The sequence below is a fragment of the Pinus tabuliformis genome, chromosome X (genome assembly GCF_031772625.1).
Source record: "Pinus tabuliformis cultivar Carrire ecotype Pingquan chromosome X, CPIR1, whole genome shotgun sequence".
Classification (NCBI taxonomy): Eukaryota; Viridiplantae; Streptophyta; class Pinopsida; order Pinales; family Pinaceae; genus Pinus; species Pinus tabuliformis.
This window is the reverse complement of record NC_142308.1, coordinates 903223430-903233008: the sequence shown is the minus strand read 5'-3', so window position 1 is coordinate 903233008 and position 9579 is coordinate 903223430.

Genomic DNA, 9579 nt, shown 5'->3' with positions numbered 1-9579 from the left:
GTTTTTCAATGTATTTTCAACTCTTTTCAATATGAGTCTACTCATAAATATGCAAAGTGCGTACTAGCTAGATGCAAAATTTACTTTTACATATAAAGGATGCCTACACTTAATATTTGAGTAAACTTATAAGGATATAATTTTACACTATGAGTCCCTAGACAATCATACAGTCCAAAATCACGTTGATATGAGTTGTAAATTTTATCCTTGATGAGGAATTGTCATGATTCACTAAGGAGTTGTCAGAGAGATCTAAATCTAGATTTTTCAATATGGTGTAGTATAAAATTAATATGAAGATATCAATACAATGATTCAAAGAATGACTTTAAGCTTTTTTTGCCAGTTTCTTATTGTGTCTCCCTTGCAGTACCTAACACTTTATAGCGACATGAAATCCATTGAATTTGATACATAAACATATGATCAAGTGAGTGAGTACAAACTGTTGGAAATAATACTGAGAGGGGGGGTGAATCTGTATTAGCAAGTCAATTATTTTTTATTTCCAAAATCAAATTTATATACGCTATTTTAGTAAATGGAATTCACGTGTATAAGCAATTGTGTTTAAGGTAACTAGCATATATCCTGCAAACTTATGATTCAGTTAATTCATCAAATGTTGATCTTTAATCAGTGCTTCAAAGCCATATAAGTAGTAACCAGATGCAGTAAAAAAAGAACAGACAATCACACATATGAACACAAGATATAAGGTGGAAACCCAATGTGGGTGAAAACCACCTGCTGCAATCGTCTCTATCTTTTCAATAATAAGAAACTTCTTTTTACAATTTTTGTACTGGTGCAGACTTATACCAGTACGCAGGCTTCTACCTGCAGAAGGCTATAACATTCTCTCATTCTCCAGCTTCTCCTGGAAGGGAGCTACAACCCCCTAGCTCTTGTACTAGCTGATATGTTTACTAGTACGTAGGTGCCAACCTACAAAAGGCTACAACCTTCTCTTTTCTTCCAAGGACCATGTTTCATAAATTTTCAGACTGGATCCATCAATAACATCATTCAATCAAAATATATCTACATCAACCAATCTCCTTTTCATGACTGAACCAATCAACCACTTTGACAACGCTTTAATCAGATCTTTCAGAATACTGTAACCAGAACACAGTAACCAGAACCCAAGCCAGAATGCAGAACACTGCAACAACAAACAGAAGCAGCTAAAACATATTTTACAAGTTATATGCTACTTCCCTGTGTCGAACCTGCATGCATACACACCTTTCTCAAGACGAACCTGTGTACAGATCTGCAAATCAAACTTAAGATGTATACACTGTTTTGATATGCAGAACTAGTGTGTATACACGCCTTTTCTAAAGTGAACCTGTGTACAGATCTGTAAATGATGATTTATACATTACAACAATTCCAGACTTCAGTTATACCCAGATCATCATATTTACAAACTACAACATGCGCCAGTTATTAGATAAATGATCAAACCACATAAAGATACTTCACTTCAAGCCTTAAGGTCTTGACCCCTCATTAGATCTTATCCTTCATCAAGCACTAAGGTTCATCCTTGGTTTAGATCCAGCTATGCACCATAACCCAATAACCCGTGCACTAGATCTTGCTCATCATCAGATATTCAATACTTGAGTGCCTTGGCCTAATGATCTTCTTCTCCTTATATAGTGTTAGGCCTTTCTCAATACCATGGTCCAAAACCACTTAGGACCAATACCTTGGACCAAATACCTGGGATCAATACTTTGGACCAATACCATGGATCAAAATACCATGGGCCAAATACCACGGACCAAAACTTGGATTTCCAACATGTACGCGCCTTTCCTTCTGTGAAACTGCATGTGTACGTTATACGCACTTTTTGATCTGTTAACCCACGTGTATACGCTACTTTGTCAAGGTGAACCTGCGTATACTTCTCTTTCCTCATTCTGTGAAGTCTGATCTGTAACTCTGAGCTGTTAACCTGCTGAACTATACTCTGACATATGAGTGAGTTTCCATCAAGGACAACACCTGTGTCAAATCTGAGTCATAATTCCAACACAAACAAGTGTGACAAGTGAGTGTGAGAAAAATGGGTAAAGTAGGAAATTGTTTACAAAAGTCCCATTAGGAAATCAAGGATTTGTAATTGTACAACCATGAATTGCAAAAACAATTAAAACACTTGATTGGAACTTATATAATAAACAAAACATAATTGATCGCATGGTTGATATGCTACAATTAGTGATGATCTACAATGTCAAATGGATATGAAGGATCAATTTATTAATGCACTTCAAATAAAATTAATAGATAAGAAAGACCAAATTGATGGCGTGCTTGATGCAACATCTACAACCAAGGTCAATGCAATTGTAAATAGATGATCTTGTTCAAACGACTACTACAACTTGTGGTCTATATAAACACATCCAGTAGATTAATGTAAGTTGTGTCACAAAGGAACTATTAGAGAAGATTCATGAAACATATGATATAGAGAACCTTATCCAAAAATTTGGCACAACATGTGATAGAAATTAAATCATGCAAAAGGTTGATGCAAGTTGTGAATTTTGAAGTAAAAAAATGGGACTCAAAACAAAAAATGTATTAACAAAATCAACTTTAAAGAACCATACCCACTCTACATACTTTTGAGTAGACCCACACTCGAAAAAATTCAAAATACATGAAAAGGAAATGTTTCTTTAAATAATCACATTTTTCCATGCATTTTAAATTTTTTTATGTGGATCTACACCAAAATTTGCAAAGTGGGTACTTGTTGGATGAGGAATTTGATTCTACATCTAAAGGTTTCCTACACTTGAATTTGAGTAAACATGTAAGGAGATCATGTTATACTGTGTCCCTAGACAATCACAAAATCCAATATCACATTGATATCAAGTGTAAACCTTATCCTTAATGAGGTGTTGACATGATCCATTGATGAGTTGTCAATGAGATCTAGACCTATAATTGTCAATCTGATGTACTATAAATTCATATGAAGATATTAATACAATGATTTAGAGATTGAATTTAACCTTTTTTTTCCAATTTCTTATTGTGTCTTGTTTGTAGTACATGATATTGTACTATGACATAACATCTAACGTTTGTGATACATAAACATATAATCAAGAAAGCAAGTACAAATGAGTGTGACAAAGGAGTGTGAGAAAAATGGGTAAAGCAAGAAAACATTTACAAAACTCCTCTTAGGAAATCAAGGATTTGTAAGTTTGCAACCATGAATTTCAAAATCAGATTAAAGCACTTGATTGGAACTTACATAAAAACAAAGCATAATTGTTCACATAGTTGATATGCTACAATCAATGGATGATCTTCAAACTCAAATAGATATGAAGGATCAATTGATTATTGCACTTCAAATAAAATTAAGAGAAAAAAAAGATCAAATTGACGATGTGATTGAAGCAATGTCTACAACCAAGGTCAATGTAATTTGTGACATAGATGATGTTATACAAAAGACTAACGTAACTTGTGATATTGATGAAATCATCTATTAGGTTGATGTACATTACATCATGGAGGAGCTATGAGAAAATATTGATGCAACATATGATACAAAAGATCTTATCCAATTTTTTTTATGCAACATGTGATATGGATGAAATAACACAAAATATTGATGCAACTTGTGATACACACTACATAGAATAGGTAGTTGATGCTCATTATGATATAGAATACCTAATTGATATGGAACCATGTAGTTAATTGATGAAGCAAACAATGAATGAAGATGAGTCACAACAGTCTCGGGGAGGCGGGCGCGGGGGGGCAGCTTAATTGGTTAATCTGATAAAAACGAAATTGTTGAAACTTGAAAGAACTAGGTTCAAACCCTGCATGTTGTGACCCGGGCTATGGGGAGGAGGAAATATCGTAGCCCTACTAGAGGTTTACTAGGAGTTACGTGTCAAGTAGGATGTTGGGTTCCTTTGGGTCACAAAAAAAATAATGAGTCACAAGAAAAATTACAAAATCATAGCCATAATACCAAACAATATTTTCAGGATGTTTCTCAAATATTGGGAAGAGTTATATTTTAATAGAAAACAACATGGATTGGGATATGACAACGGAAATACTTTGCATATTCTAGAGTAGTCAAAACTAGTTCAACATGTAAGCACAAAATTTCTTAAAGATGTCCAAAAGTGCCAACATTACCAAAGAATTAGTCACATGGAGACTTAATGTTTTGATCTCCATTCTTATATTCATTATGGGAAGACAAATAATCTATTTGAAAAATATCGAAAGTATAAGTTTAAGAAAAAAGCCCATTATGGATGGATAAATTCTTGTAAATGGAATCTAAAAGAAGCTACCCTAAGCTTTTCCACCTAGTCAAGATAGATGTAAAGACACAACAAAAATAATAAAAGTAAAAAAGTAAAAAATCTATTAGGCAGTTACTCTAGATGATTTTGGGTATGAACCAGATCCAATTATGTATGTACTCTGAAGTCAAAGATGGTATTTCCACCCCTCAATGGGGGTAGCACAATGATAAAAATATGTTTTCCTACACCTTTAGGGGTGAAGAGTATATTGATTAAGTAAATATGGTTAGTCATAATCTGGAAACCACCACAAATCAAATTAGTTAGTGGTCATCCAAAACCACCACATTGTTCAAGTGAAAATGGTTGGCAGAAAACCATAAACCATCAATATTCATGGAATAACGTTAGTGGTCAACTAGAAACACCACCAAATTAAGTGAAGAAGGTTAGTGGTGAACCCAAAAACCCTTAATGCAAAATGGCTAATTAGTTACTAAAAAAATGACTAGAATTTGCATATAAATGACCATTTTTCAGTTTGTGACCAATAGTGACTAATTTACAGTATCTTATAATTTGACCAACTTATAGTCGTATTTAGCTTACTCATTGATTAGTTGTCTCAAATTTATCATCTAGTAGTATATTTAGTCATAAATTTGGTCAGTAATTTAGTCATCGATTTAGTCATTAATTGTCATAATTAATGACCAAATACACAATAAAATATGGTTGGATTGGTTTGGGCTACCCCAAGTTCGTTCTATACTTCGCACCAACAAAACCCTCAATCACTAGCCCTTTCGACAATGACCTGCAGGCAAATCGCAGTCTCACCCGAAGTGACTATGGGTGGATGCAGAACCAGGTTTCTACAACCTTGAAGGATATGGAGGATGTGGTATTATTGTGTTATTTTACTCTTAGCAATCATAAATCACTTTATCGCATTAGATTAAACACTTAAACTTGTCATATAAAACCATAAACCATTACTGTGCTGGAAATAAAATGCAACTGTAATAACTGTTATTCTATAACAGATAATAAGAAAATATACACATGAGACACCAATTTACTATGGTTCACCCCAATGTGGGGCTACGTCCACAATAATTGTTTCTTATATATGAATATTTGTACAACAAACAATTCATGGCCTGCGCACTAAGCTACAGGCTATCTGCGCACTCAGCTGCAGAGCCTTTCCTTAGCTACAAAACTACAGATCACAATAATTCAACCATAACACTGATCTGAATCCAAAAATAGATGATTCTTTTCTTATTATTTTACCCTATATATACTATTACATCGAAGGGTTACATCATTACAATACCATGCTCCAAATACTATGGACTCCCTAAAACAATCAACTATGGTCCAAAACCATTGGCCCTTTACAAAAATAGTGTTCTTTTATAAAAAGGAGGGGCTTCGATCTACCCCAAATCCCTTACACTGTGCAATATATTTACTTCCTAAAATTGTGCTCCGCTGCTTCCACTGCAGGGTGCACTTCGCACTCTGTTGCATGCTCCACTGCATGCTTCACCCCACAAAATGCAAAGTTTTTACCAAAATCTAGGTCAAGTTGGGTTGTGACCAACAAATATACTACTATATGATCACCGACCAATTAATGACCGAAAAAATATAGCCAAAATGTTGGTCGTGTTATAAGATAGTGTAAATTAGCTACTAATAGTCATATATATGCAAATTTCAATCATCATTTGAAACCAATTAATGACCAAAGAAATATGAGTAAATTTTGGTCGTGTTATAAGATACTATAAATTACCTACTAATAGTCATATATAGGCAAAGTTTAGTTGTTATTTGTAATCACAAATTTATCTTTTATAGTATTCATTTATCATTTTTTGGTAGTTTCATATTCATTATATAAATGAATTCTTTAGTAATTTATATTCATTTCATTTACTTTCATTAATAATCATTATAAACTACTAATTTAGTCATTTTATATTAATTTTATTTTTTCTCGTCTTTAATTAATATAGAATATTAATTTAGCGGTTTTAGATTGATTTTATGTGTTCATTACTAATTAACATAGATTAACTAGTCTGATTTTGCAACTAAATTTAAAAAAAATGCCATACAATGTGCATGCTCATCTAATATGAAAATGCAAATTACATATGTTAATGACAACACTAAATAATATCAAGTACAACTATAAATAATTTCAACCACATAAATTATATTATATGAAATTTCATGTATTACAATATGAGTTTCCAACTTAATATTGGTTGGACTACAATTTACACATGAAATATTGTTTCATCACTTCAAAACATTAGCATTGGGTTGCCAAGGCATTGCAAGTGAATTCACTAACTCTAAAGACTTTACCATCAATTTGGATCTCATATGGGATATTGGCTTTAAGGGTATCACTAGAGTAGTTCTCTTCTCTCTCTCTTTCTACATTTGTCACTCCAGTATTATCGTTCCCTTTCTTCAATTCCTGATTTTTACCATCAATATTGAGTTTCTCTTTTGAAAATGAAAGAAGATACAATTAAAAATATAATTCTAATTATTGATTAATTCCTCTCTTGTCCACCTTCTCCAACAGTAAACAATGTAGGAGTGTAAACATTTCCTCGACTCCAACCGACCAATATTATTATGATAGCATATAAGACAAAAAGTCCAACCTGAATATATGGAAAGTAGATGTCTTTCAACATACACTTTAGTTGATCTTCATTCCAATAATTTGACTTTAACTTGGATATATGCACCTATCATCATTCCAAAATAGTACATTATTCATCAAAAATTAGTATATTGAAGACATATGCATAAACACCTACATATCGTTGCATTTGATTATGATATTAGTAATTACCATAAGTTGCACATTCTACTTCAATATCATCCTAGATATTTATATATTATCCTTTCTAGATTAATATGCCAATCGTTAGCAATTATGACCTAAATTTGAACTTCTAAAAGTCATCACCTTGAACAGGGATTCTACTGTAATAGTTACACATCGTATTTCAAACTCAAATAGCTATTTACACTCATCATTTTCCAATGATCACAATATTAAACGTGTGAAAAGGGCATTTCAGAAACCATTAATAGCATTAAACAATTCCAACATGAAAAAATATTTTCTACAAACACTACATCTTAACAATGTTCACCTAGAAGTTGTAAATTTGTACTCAAATCTTCTACGAAGCTTGATATCTCAACAATAATATAAGCTCATGATATTCAGTTGCTTTGACAAGAATAAAATAATACCTTGATTGCATAGAATATATCATGTTACCTAATGAAATCACAAGTTTTCTCCACAAATTACAAACAAGAATTGTCAATAAGGTTTACTAGCTTGGGCTATTGGCTGGAAGAATCATTATTTGCCCCATCTGGGTTTAAATCCCACTTGTGAAATATTCATAATATTCATTTTTCTTGAGCTAATTGTTTAATGCAGCTTTTCATGAGCCAAGAGGAATATCTTACCCTTTCTTAGGGTAGGAGAGTGAGGAAATCGGTTACATGTTAGAAAAAAAAGTACAAACAAGAATTGTTCCCACACCATCCAAAGAATGTCCAAGAAAATAAATAATTTGGGTGCCCATTATACCACTAAAATTATTTAATTGTCAGTAATTAAAACCACTAATTACATTTAGTAATCTTGTCCAAGTTATTTTGAACATAATAAAAAACTCAATGTAAATGCGTTATTACTGAACATTTGGGAAGTGAAACTCAATTACATCAAATCCTCATCAAAACGTTTAAATAAACTAAAGGCCAAAGGGAAATTTCCTTCCAATTTTAGACTGCTTACCACACTAAGCAGGATACACTTTATAATGATTGGACTAAGGTTTCCCTTGGTGTTTCACTATCTCTTAGTTGTGTTCACATTTGATTCTAATGTTTCATAATTTTTATAGATCAATATACAATTTTGACATCAATGGCATTTCTCAAAATTGTTTCTTCAGTCATTATTTTTTTAATTCTAGTACATCAGAACCTTAGAAATTATATTATGATACATAACCACTTGGCCTATATGAGAGTGTTTCACGGTGCACCTTGACAAATTGTGAATAAGTAAAATGCATTTCAAGTGCATTTATATAGAGCAAAAAAATATCTTACTCTTTTTTAACATTCTTAGTATATGATTGTAAACAAAATATTTTTAAAAAATCTAGACAAGCAGATCTAAAACTCACAATCAAGCTACAATTAAATCACTACAACAAAACTAGATAGTTTCATAATCAAGACAACAACCGTTTCCATAAAATATTACACAATAGAGCATGACTCCAAATACATATTCCTTGTACAAAATGAAACATAAAGTCCATGAAAACATTAACATACAAACACTTCAAACCACATGCCTTTCTAAAACTCCAATGAGGTTACATTCCAAGTTCTTCCTATGAGACATCCTTTATGTCTCATGCTATCTATAAGAAAACCATTGGTGAACATATAGTAATGTATACTTTAGTCGCATTGATCTAGCCGTCTCCAAGTCATTTTGAAAGGGAAACATTAACCCCTTTTTTGTATTTATATGAGAAACACATGCATATAAGGTTTTAACTTTTCATCCATTATTGGTAGAATGAGAGATGGAAAATACACAACCTCCAGATCTAGTTCTCTTTAGATTTCAATACAAGCATGTCCTTTTCTAGTTTCAACATAGCAACTTTGTTTGACATTTTTGTGTTAACTTTGATGATACCATAACCAGCCTAACAAACAATTACTTAAGAAGAATGAAACAATATTGTAACTCAAATCTTGAGTCTAGAGATAATATTCATAATTTCATACAGGAAACTTGCCAATTACAACAATTAGAAATGTTGTGACATACCCTCTCTGATGCATGGAAGCAGCACGGCCTCCAAAACCATAGATTCCAAACCATCGCTGCAAGGGAAATATTTTATTAGAGGAAATATCAAGCAACAAGCCACAATAAAAAAGTAGTAAAAATAAATTTTGGAAACCAAGTAATGTACTTCTAAACCAAATAGACTAAGAAAACCAAAATACTTCAATATTGGCACATATTTATGAAAGAAAATTACATTTACAGTTTGATCCTAATATATGCTCTTTAGTTAGAAGTTAGGATACTCTAATTCAAATTCATATTTACATTACTATGTTTGTCAATTTTTTAGTGAAATGTCCAATAATGATA